The sequence below is a fragment of the Pithys albifrons genome, chromosome Z (genome assembly GCF_047495875.1).
Source record: "Pithys albifrons albifrons isolate INPA30051 chromosome Z, PitAlb_v1, whole genome shotgun sequence".
NCBI lineage: Eukaryota > Metazoa > Chordata > Aves > Passeriformes > Thamnophilidae > Pithys > Pithys albifrons.
In genome coordinates this window covers 14,446,706-14,470,080 of record NC_092497.1, presented here as the reverse complement: position 1 = coordinate 14,470,080, position 23,375 = coordinate 14,446,706, and the positions used below count along the sequence as shown (strand labels likewise).

General features: G+C 37.4%; 1 long non-coding RNA gene across 1 annotated transcript; it reads left to right on the top strand.

Moving 5' to 3' along the window:
* Positions 1-9,561: 9,561 nt before the first annotated feature.
* On the top strand, positions 9,562-20,818 carry LOC139684515 (uncharacterized). The gene is made up of 3 exons (XR_011699925.1): positions 9,562-9,660; positions 16,365-16,454; positions 17,506-20,818. It is a non-coding gene; the product is annotated as an uncharacterized lncRNA (long non-coding RNA).
* Positions 20,819-23,375: the final 2,557 nt, after the last annotated feature.

Sequence of the window (23,375 nt, the reverse complement as noted above, 5' to 3'; positions counted from 1 at the left end):
GTTGAGATGGGCAAGTGGTTGTTTGCCAGTCTAGCAAATTTGTTCTGCTGTATCTATTTGGCAGTCTTAAAGATTTTCCCTTCCCATTTGCTACCAGATTATTACTTCTGGCACAATTCCCTCCAGAATTAATTCTTTTGGTAATTTCTGAAATACTGGCATAAAAATCAGATGCTTTAAAGGAACAAATGTGTGCCCTTTTTGGCTCTTAATTTTTATAGAGATAATCTCTTCCACTGTGATTCTGGACCAATAGCTAACCTTCCTGGAATACAGATGACTGACTCCGGGAATTTTCTTCAGTAGTTATCCAGCTCCTTTTATTAGACTGTGGATGTTGCAATATAATTGCTCTGTTAATAATCAAATCTGACTTTCCACAACACACGACTTTCTTGAATTTGAGAAGGGTTCATTTTCACCATCTGAACATCTTTACATTCCCATGGCGGTTCTAGTAAGAGTCTGTCTATCTAATTACCAAGTACTAAGTGGAAATATTCATCTTGAAACTATCCTATGAGCGTTATGAAGGAAAACTAAAGTATTGCTTCTCACACAATCTCCATAAAATCTTCCTTCCTTCCTGGAAGGGGTATATTCTGAATGATAAAATGGAAAAAGAATCCTATAGGGAACTTTCTTACACATTGTAGAATGCTTAACAAAGTTTGCTCTGTTTCACAGAGTCAGTGCATAGAAGAGTAAACAATGTGAAACTAGAGTAAAATAATAACTAACTGGTCTAAACTACTAGCCTCCTAAAACCAAAGCTACAAACCAGCTTTCAGGTTCTCAAGGTAAACAGTAGTGACATTTTACATATCCTTTCATCTAGGAATTTTAGAGATGAAGTATCTCCTGAATAGAAACCTTACTGTCCACTTAAATCAGGAAAAATACCCTACAACTACTGAAAATTCTGGCTCCAGCACTTGATTTGTAGTGGTATTAAAGAGACAGGGCACATGAAAAATGGTGGGAAATGCCAGCTGGCACTCCTCTTTTCCATACACTATAAGCTATTTGGACAGGAGTTGGCAATATATGGTAATAAAAGTCACCATATAAAGAGAAAAGTGAAGTGAAGGCCATTGGCCTTCTAGTTTGGTTCAGAGTCCAAACTCAAAGAATCAGCAAGAGCAGCTCATGAAAGCTGCAGAAAAATTTGGTTTACCCTAGTCACTTATACCAGCATGGGCAGTTAAATGCCTCCCTGACATCCAATTCCATCAGATCTCAGAAGCTAAGCAGGGTCAGCCCCGGATTAGTACTTGGATGGGAGACCTCCTGGAAAATGCGGGGTACTGTAGGTTCTAGTCCTGAGGACTTCACAGGCACCGTCCAAGCTCGCTCGGCCATGGCAGATGAACCTCAGGACTTAAACGGTGGGGCCAATTCTGCACATGCTGAGCCTCACCTAAAATCCACTGTGCAGGCTGGAAGGGCCCACCCACGTGGGGACAGCCCTTCCCAAATCTTTGTTCGCGAAGTTTGGCCATGCATATACTATCATACTTTTTCTTTTATATGCCCTCTAAAACTGATTTCTGCATCAAAATCTGCCTTGTTTTCTAGAAGACTGAAGAACTAGACTCTTGACAGAGAAAGAAAAAAGCCTCAGTGCATTGGTCATTTCCGAGGTTAGAGTGGTCCCTCCTATAGTTTGGAATCATAGAGAAACAGGAGAGGAAAAGGAATGCAAGGTTCTGCAGAGATTGTCTCCTCCTGCCCATGGCATCTGACCAGATGTCTGTCTAACCTGTTCTTACAAACCTTCAATCAGGAAAATTCTGCAGTTTCCCCACAAACAGCTTTATACTGCTTTACTCTGTTCTCCAAAACCTTTTCCCAGTGTGCATTATGAATATCCTTTGCTGCAGTTTAGGCCTACCACATCAGATAGGTTCTCAAGGGTACTTGGAACAGTATATCTTGTTCATCTCCTGCATCCTTGCCCAATATTTCATATATTTCAGAACATTTACATGCTTTATTTCATAACTCAAAAGATGTAAGAATGATCTCCTTGGGAGTCTCTACCTTGTTCACATGCATTGTTTTAGAAGCAAAGCCTGAATGGGAATGTAGCATTCTAGCTGAGGTCTGGAAATTGCTTCCCATTTTTGGTAATTTTGACATAAAAAATGTAAGAAAATTTTTGTGGGGCTGAAGGTATGTTTACACAGTTACTCCGTGTCTTTTATCCACTATTTTATTCCATTTAAGGTGTATTCTGATTTCTGATCTGCTACATTTGTGAATTGCCACTTACATATTCCTAGGTTTTAGATAAAATAATTGAGTTTTGCAAGTTAGACCACTAAGTTAGTGTTTTCTTATCTGTCCCAACGAAATGTACAACCTTGACCAAGCGATACAATCAGAAGAGTTTCAATGTACCACAAGTGCTAAAACGTAGCAATAAAAGAGCTACTGGAAGACTATTAAATACCCTGTTTTGGAGCAATGCTCCTTTTGGCGGTGTCTGTAACATAGCACAGATGCTGGTGAATTTTACAGCTGCTTTCTGTTATGTACAGATGATCAGAAATTCAGTGAAAGACTTCCCATCCATAGGAAAGTGCAGTTTCATTGCAAATTAAACCTCACACTGGAACGTGCTGGTAGATGGTTTTAGTCTAATTGTATCACAATAACATTACTATTTCAGTAAAGCAAAATGTATAAGTCTAACAATTTAAGTATTTCAGGTTCATTATTCATTAATATTTGTATTGCCTTAATATTGCAAAAGCCCCAGAATCTTTAGTTTAATTCATCTGAACAATGAACATGAACAGCTTTTCTCCTCCTGAAATGTCATTGTTCATCACAATCTGATATTCTCAACATCAAATACTCCATGAGTCATGAATTTCAATCTTTGAAAAGTTTCATCTCACTGGAAAGCTTTAGTTTCTGTTCCAATTTGAAATGGAACAAATTATCTACAGAATGGAAATTCTAGTTTCCAGCCACATCAAGCACTAAAAAAGCATCTCCTTTGAAAAATCTTTATTTTCCCCCTTGAATGTCTGGCATCAATTATATGGCATGATGTACATTTTTACTCAATCACTGTGCGTTATTTATTCAATGAATATTCAAATATGTTTCTGAAACCAAACTTTCTATCATGATGCTCAGAATATCTGCTATTCTGACCATATTTGTCACTGCCATGTTTACTATTACAGACCAGGGGGAGCCAAGCTAAATCTGAGCTGCCACATGGCCACACCCATCCCTGCATGTCAGCAACAGCAATTGGCATTTGCATCTCAAACTAAGTTAAGGTGTTGATCTGATGTCCCTTGTGTTGTTATTGGACTACTTTTGGGCAAACAGAGCCACCTGAGCAACCCGACTGTGTAGTTGCATAAGACTACGTCTGGCATTACTATTTTTTGTTTGCTATTCCTATCATACTCATCCAGTCTTGTGTGTAAGCAATTCCTCCATGAAACAACTGAGTCAACATCCCAGAAATCAAATGTGTCTGAAATACCAGAGAAAGCTAGAAAAGTTTTACTCTCATTAAATTTTTCAGTAAATTGTTTCTATGTAAATATAACTACAAATATACTTTCCTTTTCAACATAGTCTATTTTGTTAGCACTCCCTTATCTGTCACAAAAGTATCTGTCAGTCTGCTTCCTTTCCCATCAATCTGAGAATTTCTACTTTGTCATATGTAGAGGCATCATGTATTCAGATATAAGCAACTTCACATGTACATTCACTATTCACGTTGTGTGGTTGTGCGAACAGTTTCCCAGTCCTTCCCTTTCTCAGATTAGAGCTACATTCAGTACAATATCAGCTCCCCCCGTCAGCTTTCTTCCTGATTGCTCACAATCATTTTATTGAAGAACTAATTTGCCCAAGTTCCCTGAGCTCTGTGGGTATGCTGTCCTACTCATCAGAATAGTCAAGCTGAAGTCAGTGAGTCTACTCCTTAGCTTGATTTTAGGTATATGGCTGCAAGTAGTCCAAAGAGCTCAACATCTGTCAGGGCATACCCTTTTTCTCTACCATTAATACCTTATATGCCTGTTGCATATCACGAATTGTAAAGGGAAATACCTTCTTGGTAGTCCAAAAATACCAAACTTTACTCTAAGGCCATGGGATGGAATCCAAGTATGCAAGGCAGCACAGTACCAAATGCCCCAGCACCAGTACAGTGAACTGTTCTACCATCCATTTCTGACTATCCAAATTTTTTATATAATGAAGCATAGATCTTAGTTCTTTCCCCTGTAACCAGAAGGGAAATGATGGAACATTCATTATAGTAATTTATGTCAGTCAGGTACACATTTAAACCAATAAAATATCCTGCCAAATATTCCTCCAAAGCCAAAGTAGTGTTCTGGAGGAGTGATAAAAGATTTCACCAAACACATGCACTTTTAAAAAAACCCAAAACCCAACCAAACAACAAACAAACAAAAACCAAAACCAAAACCAACAAAGCCTCTGTTGAAGAATCCAGGTATTTCTTTTGATGTTTTATAATGCCTGAGAGTTAACTACTTGGCTCTGTCAGTGTTTGTTATTCATCCTCTCTGCTGAAGGCTTCTAACTTGACCAGATTTAAATTGGACCAGAGCCTGACACAGAATATTAACTCAAATGTAAAGAACTTGTTTGAGTTTGGTGGACAAAGTGTTTCTGGCAAGCAGTTTTTTTTTTTTTTAAAGTTGGTTTTGATCAGTATACATTTACATTTAGATTGTTTAGAACTTTTTCATTCTAAAGCATAATCAAACAAGCATTATGATACTTATCCCAATTTTCTAACATACTAAATTTTTCTCAGAGCTACTATTTAGTGACTGATGTTTCTTAAGACTTAGCTATCATCAGAGAAGTCTTATCACTCAGGAGGATTCAAAATAAACTGTTAAAATCATTTGGAGAGATTAAACATTTCTCCTTTAAGAAATGTGCTCTGTTTTGCCCTTAAAACATAACATCTCTAAATTATTGAAGAGACACTTTCAAATATATTGAGCAAAATTCTAAGTGTTTATGTGTTTCATTGTTTGATTTTTCCTATGATTTATGGCATGTAAAATAAATTATTAGCTATTTTCTAATAGCTTTGCTTTGCTTTGCTTTGGGAGTTCTCATTGTTCAGGATCAACAGAACATCTGTTACAGTGACTCAGTATCTAAAGGCTCCATTCCAATATGCAAGAAGCCCAGCAAACCCATCACAGGAGGGCTTCCCTATAACCTAGGGCAACAAACTTACTTTTTGTTTGCCCAGATACAAATGACCCATGAATTCCAGTGCCACGGGAAAAATCTCACCACTGAGTCTCACCTCTGAGGTTTTCCTATTTGCAAATTCTCCACCATACTTTTGTGACATTTGCTGTCATAGTCAACTGGGAATTCACTTTGATGGAGCCTGTGATTCAGCAAAGTCTCATCTGATACTTTTGGCATGGAGAAAGACGTTATAAAGATTCAGAGACAGCTTTGCTGCTGTAGGTAATTTACACACAGTCACTCACTGGCCACTGTTATTTTCTCATAATTACACTCTTCATGTGTTTTATCACAAAAGTCCTTAGTTGTATTGACAAACTCAGTGATGACTTTGTGTGAAAGGCAAGAAGTTGAAGTGCTATGAATTGCCAGTACCCTGAATTATTATTTATATTAAATTGCGTCTGCACCTAGGTAGATATTTTGGTGTATTATGCCTTGTGCCCAGAGACTGAGCACTCATCATCTGGACAGGCACTTTCCCAATGCAACCCATTCTCCCTCATTTGATGTACAAGGAAAGATGAGAGAGAAGGCCGGCTTTATTCAGACTGAGCTAATCCAGTTTCTGTCTTCAGCTGCGTAAGTGGTCATTGTAGAAGAGGTTGAGTCAGAATTTTCTCATATGTGTGTGGTGAGAAGATGGGAAATGGACATAAGTCACAACATGGAAAATTCCCAATAGATATATTTGGAAAAAACCAAACCCAACTCTCTTCATTAAGAGTAATTTGTATATTGTTAGCATATTCTTTTTTTTTTTAAGATAGAAGATTCTGCTACACTTAAATAAATATATCTTTACTTGAGAAGGAGGAGGTATTTTTCTACTAGTGCAGCTATAAGACAACAGAACCTATCATCCATATCTCTATTTTTGAGTATATGAGCTACAAATCTTGATTATCTTCAGCTTCCTACACAAAGCTGGAAAATGTTACTGCAGTGCATCCCAACTTCACTAAACTAGCTGAGATGTACTGGAAGCTTCAGTACATGAGGAGAGGTCACTGGGAGACAAAGTAGGTCATTTTCTAACTAGGGAAAGGTGCCATATCACTTCATTAATAGTTATACAAGGGCCTTATGCCCTGCAACAGTTCTGGAGAATTTGTGAACTTTGGGCTAAACAGATCAAGTACCAACAAGCACTTCCACCAAAGGAGAGCTGTTTGGCTGTGAATTCTTCTCTTTTCCCTTCCTGCTCCACCAATATATCATGGAATGCTCAGGCTCAGCTCTCCCACCTTCTTTTCATTCATGACTGATTTTAACAAAGCGGTAAAGACAACATTGTGGTAGGATAACCTGCACAGTGACTAAAATGGCTGTATTATAGATTACACAGTCGCCTTTTAATTTCAAACTTAAAAAAAAATCCTTGAGTGCTAAGTTTTCACTGATTTGTGAGCAAACAACACATGTGCATGCTTTTCTCAGTGCCTATTTTGCTTACTTAATGAAAACAGGTATCTCTTTGAGTTAGTTGCAAGAACAAACTTCCAGATTCCATTTCGTAATAATAATTTTAACCAAAGACAAAAAATTGCCTTCAAAATTCAGCTTTATACTAGACCTGCCTTTTGGTTACTTGCCCTCCAGTTTTTCTTTGATTGTGCCAACTAGACAACTCAGAGTGCCTTTGGGTAAGTATACTAAAGCACAGATATTTTCTTCCAGATAACTTCTTTGACATCTAGCAGCTTCTAAATTTATAACAGTAATTTAAGAGCTAAAATATTTCTAATTGGTGCTGTCTTGACAGATGATATACCATAACATTCTACACTGCAAGATGGAACACATACTATGCAGAGGAATTTGATCAGTTAGCAGAGTGTATCTAAACTCCTGTATCCAGAAATTATACATTTCCTGTTCCTATTGGGTGCAGAATTACCTGTGTGCTCCAAAGACATGCCAGAAGTGATAGAGCACTACAAAACCAACAGGAATCACTAAAATTCCCAGACCCCAAAGCCATTTGAATAGGTAGACACCTCAGACCTTGTCAACTCCTTGGCTCTAACTTCCCTTTTTATGAGTTTGAACTTAGAAGAGTTAAGAAGAAAAGCTGGCTTTCATGGCCTTTTCTACAAGTGAAGGAAACATACCTCACATTTATCCTAGGGAACTTCTCTACAGATTTGAAACTGTTGGTCATTCAGTTCAGAAAACACCCACACACTTTAAGTCTGCTTCTCCTGGATGGAGATGGGAAATGGGAATTATATTCTATTCTCCCAGGCCAGTAGAACTATTTCCGATGTTTTGCATCATAATGTCAAGGCTGATCTCACAGTTAAAATATAATCAGATATTAGTTCATGAAGTGCAAATACTAAATATGGAGAATTGCACCTCAGATAAGAATACTTTGCAATGCATGTTTTCTGATCATGATCACAGAAAAACTCTTGAAAAGTGACATAAAGAGTATAACATTATAGTTTATCTACTAATAACTTGGGTTCTAGTCTGGGAGTGATATGGAGACATCTACAAAATGCCTGTGTTCATCTTAAGTGCTTCTGTGACATGTAGAAACATATCTATTGACTTTTATTGCTGTATTTTTTCACTGTGCTAATGCACACCTTAAAGCAGAAATGCTTCACTGTACAAGAGCAGACATGGCTCATGAACATTTCTGCTGCTTTTGTGAACAACAAAGTTTTACCACTCCCTAAAAACATGTTATATAATTGGATTTTCTAATAAGAGTTGCTGAAGAATGAGAGAAATATGTTCTGAACATGAAGGGCAGTGCAAGAAACTGTAGCGATAGACTCTGCTCTAGGGAGAGACAAGGTGAATCTCAGAGTGTAATTTATTCCCATCCAGCATATTTGTAGAATGAAACCACAGTGTTTTGAACTGTATTCAGACCATAAACAGTAGTGTGTGTCCCTGTAAGTAACATCTCTTATGCTCTGGTCTGTGGTAGGTCCCCCTGCCCACATAGATGACAAGAATATGTTCTGTCAGATAGGAAGAGAGCCTCATAGGTTAGACATCTTCCATTCTCATGCTCAGCGACCTCCTTGAAGTACTATGTGCCATACAAGGCAAAGGGAAAAGATATATAATCTATTTCATTCATTAAACAATCTCTTACGCTTTTCCTCGGTCCATTGTCTCCTTACACTCCTCATATTTCTGCTGATCTTAAGAGCCTCTGCCCCAACTCACATATGCCTCAGAAAAAACTCAAGTTCCAAAACTGCTGTGTTAGTAGTACTGCTGCTGTATTAGTAGTACAATCTGTTACAATTGATGTGAATCAGGAAAAGGTTTTCCACTATTCCCTTCGCTTGCCTGAAACAGCTGCATTTTTATCTCCCAATCAGAGGTATAAACTGGGCACAGCAGAAGACTAGGTTTGGGAACTACTTTCAAGCTGTAATTCATGTAGAATGGTCTGCAAGGTCACTGTTTTCAAGCCAAAATGCAATTCCCTGATAGAGAGTAATTTATTATGCTGTTCAAAAATAATGAGATAACTGTTTTCAAAAAGTCAAAGGTTACTTCTTATGAATATTTTCTCAGCATGAGCATAGATAGTATTAAGCCTTATGTTTTAGAGCATTTTATTTAAAAATCTAACATTTTTATGATAGGGATGAGATGATACAGTACAAGGAATTGGTAAAAAGATGTATGAATTGAAATAATATGTCCTTATTGTAGTTGTTTATTACAACTGTCGTAAGTCTGCTGGATTCTACAGATTCAGTCATGCAGAGTATTTCTTGTGAGGCACACACCAAGTAAGTCAGCTCATATATTCTTTGGAAGTTCTAGTTTGAAGTAAATCAATTTCCTTTACCGTCACAAATACTTTATCAAAGTGCTCTAAAGGGACATCAAAAACATCCTTGGAGGATCTTGAAATATTCAGCACTCCCCTAACAAACTGTCAGTGGGGTAGAGAAAGGATCTGGACATCAAGTTTCTTCATGGAGAGTCAATGGATTGAACTGTCTAGATGGTAGTTTGGGACAGTTAGGAGTTCAGATCTGCTTGAATTACCTTGTGAAGCCCATTTGGCTCTGGTACTGAGGAACTCAAGGAATCCTCATGCTAACTTGGTCCTCTAAGCACTTTCCCCTTGCCAACAGTGAATGTGTCATTTCACTTTGTCCTGACCCTCATGAACACCAGTCTCATGATGTTTCTTTGGAATCTCTTACCACTAAACCAGTGGTAAATGATTATTCAGAAGTAAAATTTATCTGTGATTTTGCTGGTTGTAGACCACAAAAGAAGAAAGTGGTGCAGAAAGAGCCGCTTTCCCTGCCTGTAAAGTTTTACGAGTATGGAGTTCAGGATATTTGCATATTCCTTTTCCAGAACTTTCTATAGAATGGAAATGTAAGTACTGACTTGCTAAACTTAGTACTATTTTAAAGGTAGGACATTATAAGGTAGGAAGGATTTAATTTCTCTTTCCCTTACAGGAGTGTTTATTCTGCAGGGTTTAATAGCAAACATAAAATCCCAGGGTATTGATGGTTCTTCAATATTCTCATAAGATAGAAATGCATTTCAGCAATATTTTCAGTGTTTAAAATAGCCAAATTATGTCTCTTTTGTCTTAGAGAATACCAATATATTTTAATTAGGTCAACATATTATGAAGGGGTTACATGTGTAATAAGTAATTTAATGATATTTGCATTTGCTAGCAGTCAGCTATTACTAGAGGTAAGAAACATTTTATTGAGGTTTTCACTACTCTAGAAGTTTTCTGAGGGCAAAAAGGAATATAATTCATTCTTCAAATACGCTGCAAATTCCACTTTGTTTCAGGCTCTAATACAGTGAAGAAAAAATAGCTTCAGAACATTGCCTACTGGATTGGACTCATATATATGGGACAAAAGCATGGATTTCAGGAGTACAGTTGAATGCTTCTGACAGCAAAATAAATTTATTTCCAAGTCAGGATATTATTTACCTTAGTTTTCTCTCTGCTGATAGCCAGGGCAGGACAACAGGATTTTGGCAGGAAACTGTTAATACCTAAAAATGCAACCTGCATTTATCTTAGTGCAGTCAGGAGGCTCCTTTCACTTTGAATGTGAGTATGCTTATGAAATTGCCAAAACAGAGATGAGAACTTATATGTCTAACTTTAGAACCCTGCTTATTCAGTTTTGGCCTTCATTTAGCAGACAGCTTGAAGCAGTTTTAGATGGTATCACCATTCACATTTCAATTCCTTCACTTAAAATAAAAGGCCAATGCCTTTTTGTGGTTCATGCTGTGATAAAAGAAAAACAAAAACCAAACCCAAAACTAAAAAAACCCCACCACACTAATAAAAGAATCTATTCAAAATAACACCACCAACGCAGAAAGATTTCCTTCCATGATGGCAATTTGTATTTTCATATATAAAGCCAAGTTCTGCTATTTTTAATCTACTGTTAAGAAGCCATACTTAGGCATTAAATAAGCAAGCAAGCACCATGGTTTCATGAGCCAGACTTTTGACTTTACTGTGGCTCTCTCAAAACAGCACAGAATCTATTCCTCCAACAGAACTGCCCACTGGAAACACGGCCCCAGAAAGGCTGTAAATGAGTGTCTATCTCTCTGGCACACTCATCCTACCTCTTGTGACAATATTGAGCAAAAGTCCACTTGTCAAAAGTTATTTTGAAGATGATTTAAGTATGCTAGCATATAGCATTATAAGTGAATATGACTAAAAATACACTTTTTATTTTCTGGGGTTTCTATACTGTTATATCTGTGGCACGTGATGGATCTCTGAGGACTTGAACTATTTATCAACAGTCAAATATGAGGAACAGCATTCACTGAGCACATTCTACTCCATTTATAACACAGTGGATAGTGTATAAGAACACAACGCCAAAGGTACTGATGGTGAATCATCTTATTCTGGACATTCATAAGGGACATGAAGATCTATCAATTCTTAAATAAATGTTTGATGTATTTATGGGAATGATTTTCTCACAGGGTTTCTCTGAGTTGATTCACTTGGGTTCTGGTTCATTTGTGTTTTCCCTGTCTTAAAAATCTTAACTGTGATTTATTTAAAGGCATCTAAAGACATGAAAAATATTTATCACTTTTAAAGATGGCATTATAGTACCTCATTATAAAACTGAACTAAATTTCATCACAGTACTCAGCTCTCATTGGTTTGCCATTTTATTTATCAGTTTAATAATACTTTCCTAGGTAGGCCTGGCTTGAAGGTGATCAGAAACTATCAGACCATATTATGACTGTGAGAGTTTGACTTTCATCTTGTTTCGTACTGTGGGAGACCACTGTCTTGAAGGCAAAAATCTTTCATTATAGTTGATGCAGAGACCTCAGCAGTAGAGGAGAGACTTGAAATGGCCTTCATTCCTGTAATTCTGTAAGTCCGAATTGACAGTCACAGGGGGAAATGTGCATGAATCTGTCTGTCTCACTGACCACACTATTTGCTGTGTTGTGATCCATAGCACAAGAAGTTTCCAAGGCCAGTTTGAGATCACAGGTGCTGAAGATACTACAGCCAGAGCCCTGCCTTGTAGTGTGCATTCCACCACTGATGTCTAAATCCATAATTTTTGGTCATGTGACACTTCAAAATCTGTAGGGGTTTTCTGTAATATTCCTATAAGTCTTTAAATAATGGAAATTTTTTTCAGATCACTCTATTAGTAGGAAAGTGGATCCCAGTGCTTTTTCTGCAACTATAATTACTGAGAGCATACACTCACAAACTCCTTGCCCCTTTCTGAGAAATATCTAACCAAATCCAGTGCTCACAAGCCTTAACCTTCTTGGACTGTGGGATTCAAGACACTGAAATGATCCCATTCTTGATAAGTTTTGTATCTTTGAAAAACAATCTCTTTTTCTCCACTGTCCTCTTCCCCCATTTGATAGAAGAAAATGCTGCAGGAATTTTACATATTTCTGAAATATGTTCACTTCTGCAGCTAGATTACCATGGCTGGAAAATCATAGAATCATAGAATTACTTGTGTTGCAAGGGACCTATAAAGGTCATTTAGTTTAACACCCCTGTAATCAGCTGGGACACCTTCAGCTGAGCCAGGTTGCTCAGAGCCCAGTCCAACCTGACCCTGAATGTTTCCGGGGGTGAGGCATCTACCACTTCTCTGGTCAATCTGTTTCAGTGTTTCACTACCCCCATCATAAAAGATTTATTCCCTATACCTAGTTTTAATCTACCCTCTCTTAACTTAAAACCATTACCCTTATTCTTACAAAACCTGTAAATGTACCTTGAAAATCCAGAAATCCTTAAGGTTCTGATATGGAAAATATCAAATTACTGTATAAGCAGCACCAGCATTTTTATTTGGCAAAACCTCCATATTTAATAGAATTTAATACTTGAAATGATACAATCAGATTAAGGCTTGTCATGGGAAAGTGCTCAATGCAGCAGGAACTCAGTGGAAGTGGACAATTGTTTTGAAAAATTCATTCACCAGCCATCAGTTCCTAATTTGTGTTAGAAAGAAAAAAAATTAGCAAGCAAGTGCGATGGTCATGACTTTTAATGCCCATGTTCCTTCTACTCCATATGATCTACTTCAAAGATGACAAAAAAAAATATTAAGATCCACTCTTTGGCTCTCTAATCACTAGTTTTGATGTTTTTCTTTGACATCTGTATTATCTGTGGGCTGTATTTTGTCTGTGCACATCTTCAAAATATTGAAAGATATTTTCAGTTTCTTAAAAAAGTAAAAAACAAACCCAAAGCAAATGAAAGTTTATCGTCCAGTGGATTTTCCCCCACTGAGTTCTCACAACTCCAATTTTAAACCCTACAATATTTTCTTAAAGAATTATTATGGATTATTTTATTGAACCAACTAAAAAAGTGATGAATGTTGCCCTCTACCACCATCCTTACCACCTTACAGAGAATTTTGGACTGCCAATGTCTGTCTCCCTTCTGCAACGACTCTGGCTGCAGCACACAGCATTCAAATCCCCTGGCTTCTCTCCTTCATTCTGTTCTTGGAAAGCCATGCAGACTTAACCACTTTTCCAGCACCAAGAACAGATGTGAACCCCTGCTTTTCTGCATGTAGGCCACCCTGACTCAACAGCTGTCTGTTCCAAACATAAAGCCCTGTGCATAAGCCTTTGTTATGGCAACAGCCCTTTGTGAAACTAATTGCTTAAACGACTTAGCTTCAGCATAATGGGCATGTTAATCTGCTTCTAGACTCCAAAACTAAAGAGTTTGTTTGTTCACGAGGTCAAAGGGAAGATCAACTAATCCTTGGAGAGCTAACCTGTAAAGTCTTCTTTTTCCCCTCTCCAGAAAAACCCACAAGTATCTTGTCTTCATTAGTACAACCATATCAAATGTTCACTTTCCTAGCAGGCATTGGGCGCCTTCTCAAAAACTGAGGAATTTTTGTGTGCTATTGCTGCAGCCTCACAGAGCAGTGGCTTCTTCCAGCAAAACAAAACATCATCAACTGCAGTGAATGTAAGACTGGACCATGGGAAAGTTTAACTGCCTGGAAAGTAGACAAACTAAACTTTTTCTGAAAATAAAATAAAATAAAATAAAATAAAATAAAATAAAATAAAATAAAATACATTCTATAGCACAACCCACCCCTCAACCCTCGCAAGTCTGGCAAGTACAGTAAAGGCAGTAGTCCCTTGTCCCTGATCCTGGAGCTCTCCTGCAAATCCCAGAATTTACAGCCACAGACCTCTTAACTCCAGATAATGGGAGCATGCAGAAGGCTGTCTTGTTCTGCCTGAGTCTGTCTAATACTATATGGGTTTTGCAATGTTCAGGTGGTCTCTTGGGTCTCTGTTAAAATGTAGTGGTAGGCAACAGGTTTCAATATTCAGACAAGGAGATTTTACCTGCTTCTGCTTTGTCATATTCTGCACACAATCCCCAACCAGATCCAAAGGTCAGTATTCCCTAAACACAGGTCTGGATAGCAAACCTGATCCTTTTAAACCATAGACCCTGAAGAAAGCTTCTTCTTGCCCATCTCTCTCCACTGAGAGCATGGAGGGAGCACTAAAACTGCTGTGAGACAGAGCTGTGAGAACTGAACATAGTTTCTGTCTGGCTGCCCATTAAGGGCTGAAGAGTCCTGTTTCCTTGTTGGAGAATCAAATGCTTCCTTTTTAGGTCAAAACCACCAGAAAGTATAACTCTAAATTGTCTTTAAAGAAGATTGTAGATTACTAGAAGTATCTGGGTATATCCATACTATTTAAAGGTTGAAACATGTTGGCATCCATGCTGGCAGTTGCTTGTCACCTCAGCAATGAAGATAGGGCATTTCCTGACATAGATTATTTGCCTTTCCATATTTGGGCTTTAAATTTTTTTTGTTAGTTTTGTAATGATTCATTATTTGAAGTTGGAATGCTATGATAGTATGTTTTGTCCCCAAATCTGGAAATAAGACTATCTTCCTGAAGAATCTTCTAATGCTGTATACATGTATTTGTATGATCATGCCTATATTTATAATACAACCTCAAAGAAAACCTCTCCTGAAATGGAGATAAATCGAGACTTTGAAAGTTAACTGGGAGAAATTTGAGTTACTTGAGATCTGTTCACAGAGAATATCATAATGGAGTCTATGAAAGCAAAAGGCAATCCAGTATCTTAATACAGAAAAAAGGTATCAAAGTTGTTCAAAACAAGAAGTTGCTGGACACAAACCAGAGGCTTTGGAAAATATTCAGCCCTCAGAACAGTGACTAACCAGACTGAGCAATTTTTATAACCATAGACAAGACCTTTATATAGACATGGGACAGTTTGGCTAGATGAAGAGGCCCCAGATGTACCAGAAGGTAGCACTTAATAATAAAATAATAAAATAATAAAAACTCTGCTGTTTTTCCAACGCTATTATGAATAAGACTCATAAGCATAACCGATCACTTCCTTCAGTCCTTTCAATCCTTTTCACTACTCCAAAAAGAAAGTCCAAGCCCCTTCCATTCCTTCAAAAAGCATGACTAAGACAGTAGGGACTGTTTTCATCTTTATTTTGATAATGAATTTTGTTTTCAGTTCAAATACCATAAATAAGGCACGAGTAAAGACGTGCACCCTTGTCTTTTATGACGTAGGCAGAGAGGTTGGAAGTTTGGTATATAACCTAAATGTAAGCTTTATTTCTTGGTCAAAGCAGTAGGGTGCTCTGTCCAGCATAGCAGAAATATTTATCCATCTTTATTAGCAACTAAGCAGGCAATCTGACTGACCACCATACTGAAATGTATTACTAATCTCACAGGAAAGTCTGTGAAGTTTAGAGTTTGTGTAACTTTGATAAAACAAGCTTGTTTATCTTGAATACAATGCAGTTTCAAAAGAATATGGGAAACTTAAAATTGTTCAAATTGCATAATATGACATAAAACATTGTTCTGCACTTGGGTCTCCTTGTTCCTTGTTGAATATTTTTTTACATCACAAGGATACTAAATAAGGTCAAACTTCTTTGAGATTGTACCAACATTGGCTGGGGTAGAGTTAAATTTCTTCATAGTAGGTTGTATGGATCTATATTTTCCATTTGTGCTGGGAACAGTATTGTTAATACAGGGATGTTTTTGCTATTGCTGAGCAGTGCTTGCACAGAGCCCAGGTCTTTCCTGCTTCTCATCCCACCCCACCAGTGAGGAGGCTGGCAGGGGCACAAGGGACTGGGAGGGGACACAGCCAGAACAGATGGCCCAAACTTCCAATAAAGATATTCCAATCCATATAGAATCATACTCAGCACACAGAACTGGAGGAAAGAAGGAGAAAAGGGGTGAAAGACTGTCAGAATGGTGGTACTTTAGAGTGACTTTCAGAGTGATTGCCAGGTGTTACATGTTATGGAGTTCTGCTCTCCTGGGGATGGCTGAATACCTACCTGCCCATGGAGAGTGGTGACTGAATCCCTTGCCAGTTTTGCTTGGGTGAAGAGCTTTTGCTTTCCATATTGAACTGTCTTTATCTCAGCCCATGATTTTTCTTGCTTTTATTCATCTGATTCTCTCCCCCATTCCTCCAGGTGATAGAGAGTAAGGGGCTCTGTGGAACTGAGTTACCACCTGGGGGGAAACCATGACACAAAGTTTGGTTGATGTTGGGACAAAGATATGTGAGTACTTTTGTCTATATTTTATGTCTGCTCTTTGGTATAAGTGGCAGTGAGAAGGTAGCACTAGACAACAGTTTGAAAACCATGGCAGTGGTGTGATTGGTCCAATCTTGGAATTGTAACACCAGCAGTGGCTACAAACAGTGTTTTCTTTATTAGGCACATATAGTATTTCTGGACACTTGTTTGTTATCACAGTTCAGTATAGTATTAGAAAGCAAGAATTCATTTTAAAATATGGAGAGGAAATAAGTCATACTTGGGTAAATGTGCTTTTAACAAAGGGTTGCTTTGAAGTTTAGATGCTTCAAGTCATTTCCCCCCACCCACTAATGAAGGTATTTTTGCCTCCTCCCATTCTGTAGACCTCTTATTTGTTCCATTACCACTCTCAGTTTCAGCTCTCCTCAACTTTCACATCTCATCGATCTCACTAGTTCTTTGCTAGTTTGCCACATGCCTATTTCTGTAAACAATTTTGCATTTTCAGACCAACCTTGTTGTGTTGCTGATTGTAGGGCATCTAGATATCTAAATGTTTAACAGTTCAAATGCCCACCATGTATGCACAAGCATCCCTTTAATGCATATGCCAAGTGTGTCAGTGAGGTCCATATCAGTCATGCTGTCAGCAACACAGATCTCACTCATGTGTCAATCACCTGTCCTCAAAAAGTGAACAGACCATTTTACCGTCTATTGTAGAGTTATATAACTGAATAGAAGCATGACAAAAAGGGATGGAAAATTCCACATGAGTTTATGTTGAAATTTCATTTTCAGATAATCTTTCAAAAATGTAGTAAAAATGTAATTGCACAGGCACAGTATGTATAAACCTTCCAGCTAATTCTAAACAGGTCCTCACAGGAATAGTTGCCTTATAAATGCAGGAAATATTTCTGTTCTGTGTTTCTATCTACTTCGCCTTTGGGGCAGAACTAAAAATAGATATCAAAGACTGTTTGTTAAGGCAAAATTGATTGCTTCATCCTTACCTGTGAATGTTCACAAGCAGCAGAATTAACCATTTTTTGCTCTTTTTTCCCAGGAGAAGTCTTTCAGTTACCACTCCACTGTTTCTTCACTAGACAATTCTTGTGAAGAGACCTCATCTGCAAGAGCTTTGTCTTTGAGGTGAAGCTTTGCAACGACAGCAAGAAGACGAAGAGATCTCCATTTATACAAGAGTACACATAACGTTCAACTAAACTCTTGATCTACAATTTTGTCTGAAAACTAAGGGCACATCTTATCCATTGACAGCAGCATTGCCTTAAAAATTGTAGTACAGATAAATGAATTAGCCTAATTTCAACAACAAACTCCTGCAAAGCAGGATTATTGGTGAGTCAGCACTGAACTCCAAATTCTTGCCATGAACTTGCTTGTTTCTATCAAAATATCTGTCAAAGAACATTTTATCATACAATGTTCTTAGCCAAGTTTATTTTAATGTAAACAGTTTTCATTTGGCCATAACTTCATGCCATGTCACTCCTTGTTCTCCTTTGCCTTGATTTTCACGTTTTTTTTTAAGCAAGTCAGCATTGACACAGAATGAAAGCATGAAATATCCTCACTGGTGTAAACAAATAGTCAGTGACACTTCAAAACTCTGTAATTTTCTACTTTCAAGAGCACCACATTTCAAGACCTCTCTTTTCTAGTGGAAGATCTCCAAATGCCTTTCATTCCGTAAAACCTTCTTCAACAAAGTAAGGAGCACAGCTTGAGACAACTTTCCATCGTTTTTGCTTGTAATTTTTAAGGAATTATCATGTGGTAAACATTAAACATCCACTTTTGCTCTTAAAGTCAAACCAAATCATTCTGCAGACATTTTCTTGGCTCAAGAAGGTTTAGGCCGTGGGTTCTACATTAGAAACACAGATTGTAAAATGGTGTTTAATTTGACAGGGATGGTAAAGTCTAATTCTATTAACCAGTACAGTCCATTTAGCATTTTTCTTGTATTAATTCTCTGACAACAGAGCATCTCTATTACTCAGAATTGAACTAATTCGGTGTTTATTAGGTATTGTTTTCAGGCTCAAGTATACAATAACAGTGTGTAAAGGGATTGATTCATGGCTTCCTCAGTAACTAGGTGTAACTAAGAAAGTGGACATTACAAAGTATTCCTCACGTGTTTTCCACGTAAGAGTAGGATCAAACCCATTACAGAGTGAAACTTCCAAGTGTTGCCTTAGCAACCTAGTGGTTCACCACGACATCCTTGTCCCTGAACTGGACCTTTGGGTGGACTGTTGGATAAGAAAACAGTTGAATGGTCACATCCAGAAGGTAGTGGTCAACAGCTCAGAGTCCCAGTGGACATCAATGGCCAGTGATGTCCCTCAGGGGTCTGCATTGGGACCATTGTTATTTAACATCTTCATTAATGACACAGACGAAGGGATTGAAGATATCCTCTGCAAATTTGCAGATGACACTGAGGTGAGTGGTGCTGTTGACATACCTGAAGAATGGGATGCCATCCAGGGGAATCTGGACAAACTCAAAGAATGGATCCATGGGAACATCATGAGGTTTAAAAAGACCAAGTGCAAGGTGCTGCACATGGGTTGGGGAAACTCCTGCTATCAACACAGGCTGTGGGATGAAGAGATTGAGAGCAACCTTGCTGAGAGGGGCCCTTCCATTCAAATCAAATATTTTGGGGTTTTATTAAAGTTTAAATTAAATCATGTGATTGACAGATTTATGAATTTTGCAGCTTTTTTGCTAATCTCTAGAATACTTGAAAAATCACTGTGATAGGGAAAAAGGGCTCAAACCAAATGAGGCTTACTACAGTAGGCAAATATGAATCCAAGCCAAATACCAGGGCAACATCATTAAATACAGTATGACAAGCAATCATTTCTTGAAGAATAATAATAGCAGTGTCTTTGCATGATAGTTTAAAAATAGTCATCTGAAATCTGGGTCTCTCAGGTAGGCAAGGAAATATTGCAAATTTGCCCTAACCTCCATATGGACAACACTGCAAGAAGATCCTTGCCTTCGTAATTTATTTGGAAAAAAAAGGAACAATATTGATTTTTTGAAGGTTTGTTTTATCTTTCTCAGGAAGAATATGCTTACAAATAACCATCTGGAAAACATCTTATTGAGGCAAGAAGATTGAGATACCAAATAAAAATCTCCACCCTTCTACAACATAATTGCCACAGCTTGATTTCTAAGTTCTTATCCCATACAACCTACAACCTTGTAGGCAGCTACAGCCTTAGTTAGATTCCCATCACAAAAAACATGTTGCTGTGTAAGATCAATGATGCATTTACACCCAATGCTCTTCCTCTGAAGAGGATGGTGACAATACAAGATGCTATTTAGGAAAAACATACGGTCCTATTTGTTGCCAGTGGTTGAATCTCTTATACTACTATCTCTGTACTATGATTAAAGATATTAAAGGGAAAATTCATTTTGAACCTATTGTTCAGGATTTTCTCTTATTTCTTAGAGGCTTAAAATTTTTTTTAAAAAATCTATTCTCTCAGGCTCTGTAATGCATGTATGACTGCAAAGCTGTTTTAAAAAAAATCATATGTGCAAGTGTATATATATATATATGTGTATATATATGTATATATGCATACTTATGTATGTGTACATGTTTGTATGTGCATCCTGAATAGACCTCCACAGTATCTATATATACAGGAATGATATATTAGAAAAATAAATAATTTGGATTCTGGCAATTTTCCATTGTAAGTACCATAATATTTAAAGCAAAACAGCTGGAATTTTTTAACAGATGCATCATATTTCACAGGTACTGTTGCCTTCAGCATGATATCAATCAATTTTAGGATAATAAAAGTGCATGTGTCACAACTGGTAGTTCTTCATTTGAATGTCTTTGAGCTGAGATCTGAAATAGTGCTACTGCTTTAGTAGTTGCAATTCCCAGCTTGACAAGGCTGATGAAAATAATCCCTCAGTCATTAGTACACGCTCTCCATTTATCAACATATTTTAAGGTCACTCAAATATTTAGGACCATGTTTTTCTCTTGTCTAAAGCTATCCCACACACTTAGAGGGTTCTACATGAGTAAAAATATGGAGAGAAATAAAATGTTGAGGGGAACTAAGAAAGGTAAACAGCTTCTATAACTGACACAGTTTTTGCCTGGGAGCATATAAAATCTATTGCAAGGGTTTTGTTTTTTTTTTTTAACTTTGCATGAATAGTCTTGTTTCAAAATGAAAAGATGTTCTGGCACTACAAGACATTTCCTTGTATTTCTTTATTTAGTACTTACAAATATATTTTTTCTTTTCAGTAGAACTATGTTTTAATGGAAATAAACACTAACAACCTACCTCAAGTTTCTTTTGCAATTGTTTCACCAAATGTACAGCTACCAAGAAAGCTGCATATAGAAAGGGCACCAGAAAAAATTTATCCTTACCACACAGAAAATGTCCAAGAGCTCTATGAGCAGGTTCACCGGGGGATACGGATGAAGAGGCAGAAAAGGTGTTAGAAGGCTCATTCAAAAAGGAAAAAAATTAGGGGGCAGAAAACCAACACAGCACTGAACTACATGTCTTATTACCAGCAGGCATCAAGGTTTTACTAATGTTGCTACTCTATTTGGGTCAGATGCTTTGTGCTTCTCGAGGTGAAGTTTTAGTTACTACAACTGAACTTAATGGTTTTCTGCCACCAAAACCCAGAAAGCTCCTTTTCTTACCACTTTATTCGCTATTTCAAGTCAAATGTTCCCAATCCTTGCCTGGCACCCACTCTTGCACTGCCCAGCCTCTGTGGTGAGCCAGATCTGACTGCTAATGTGACGGAAAGGCAATCTAATACAGAGAGTGAAGTTTGGGTTAGACAGACAAATCAGCTTACAACTTAACCAACCACATGCCAAGATCTGTGTAAAGACGAGGATAGGGCTGCACAGCAAGAGTGAGGGGAATAGGAAACAAGGAAGGACTTTTTCCTCTTGGCAGCAGTGAACCATGAAGTTGGCCCAGCCGTAACACTTAATGACCCCAGGGGCTTTAACTCTGCAGTTGCACATCTCAGTTAGGCCAAACCAAAGCATATAACAGTCATATATCAATCCCTCCACCAGGAACCAAAAATCACACTCTAGGCTAAAATATCAACATATTTTAAAATCATCCGCTCTTTAATTAGGCTTTTGAGAATGTGCTTTTCATTCTACCAATTCTTGCTTAATTACCACCTTCAGGAATGAGCTAATTAAAACACAAAAGAAAAGCAAGCTTTTCACAATCATTGAAAAACCACAGGTTTTGTTGACAATTTTCTTTATTATTATTATTTTAAAATTTTTTTAGGATCATACTAAGTATCATGAGATCTATGATAAAATACAGAGTTTACCAGAATTCTCTTTCTGCACTACATTGTTTTCCATCAAATGAAGCTAGACTAATATTTTTTCAGTGCAGCCCTTATCCAATTACCGGATCCTACCCTACTCAATTAGGCTGAACAAAGTTTTACCTCCTGTTATCATTTGGGCAGGATAGATGATTCAGTAGAAAGAAGTGCCGAGGAGCAGGAATAAGGGCTTGGTTTTTTTTCTCTTTCTGGCTTTTCATTTTTCCTCTCTGCACAGCCAGGCTCACACAAGTCACATTGTTATACAAGCATACATTAGTATGCTTTAAAATCAGTATACAGTGGAATTGCTCTTGATTTATAGCAAACAAATGAAAATGAAGTCCTTATCTTTCAGAGCAAATCAAATAACAGTATGTTTTCCTTTTTGGATAATATCTTTGCATAGCATAACCTCCAGATGGTGAATGATAGTTTGGTAGGCTAAACTCATGTTAGAAAACAGCACTAGTTTTTAATTACATCTTTGAACACAGTGAATTGAAGTGGAGGAAATTAGTTAAAGATAAAAATTACTTATTGGATGAAGCATTTAGTGTAGGGCTGCAGACAATTACAAGAATGTCTGCTTCTGGACTGAAAAACAGAATTGCTCCATTAGCTCTGTGAGAGAGAGGTGGTTTGAGAACAGCAGCAGTTGTCTCTCACAGCACAATTTTCTCTTTAATTAGTAAGATATCAAGCATAATTGAAGTGTGCTTTCAGTGACTTTACCCTCAGTGAACCCTTGGTACTAGCGGTTACAAAACTATACCACTGAATACAACACATTTTGCATTGTAGTTTGCCAAACATAAAATATGTTTCAGAGCCAAGGGTTTAATAACCTTGGAGTTTCTAGTTTAATTTTGATATAGACACTCAGACAGTGAAAGTGAAGTTTGTGGTATTTTTACGGCTTTCTGCACATGAAATCTAGTTTTTAAAGTGCTTTTTCAAATTCATACATTTAAATTCCTGTATTTGTGATGACCTGAGCACCTCTAGTTTACAGTTCTGAGGCTGATTCAATATTGAGGTTAAGGAATGCAGATGTGAAGGGATCCATGAAACTCCAGACAATAATGCCATGCTACCTTGTTCATACAGTTGTTAAAGCTCCAATTCAAAACTGGTGAATAAATTATCCCTACTCCTTTTTTAGGGGGCTATTTTATATGTAATGTCTAAAATCACTCATATTTCCCGGCCACATCATTCACAGGTATTTTGTAAGCTGCATAATTTAAAATTAGATTTGGTTACCTAATTCCATTTTATAAGTAGTGAAGATGCACATGCACAAAGCAAATTTCAACAGCACTAGAAAGAAAAACTTGAGGAACAAGGGTCCACATTTAAATAACAAAAAAAGCACTCAAATAATCAATACATACAGGTAATACAGGTCATGAAGAGAAGCAGTTAATATTCAATCATGAATTTCTTTTCTTCTTCCAACTGTTTCTGGCAGTTTCAGGAAAGACTGAGTCAAACTACTCTTGGTTATTAGATGAA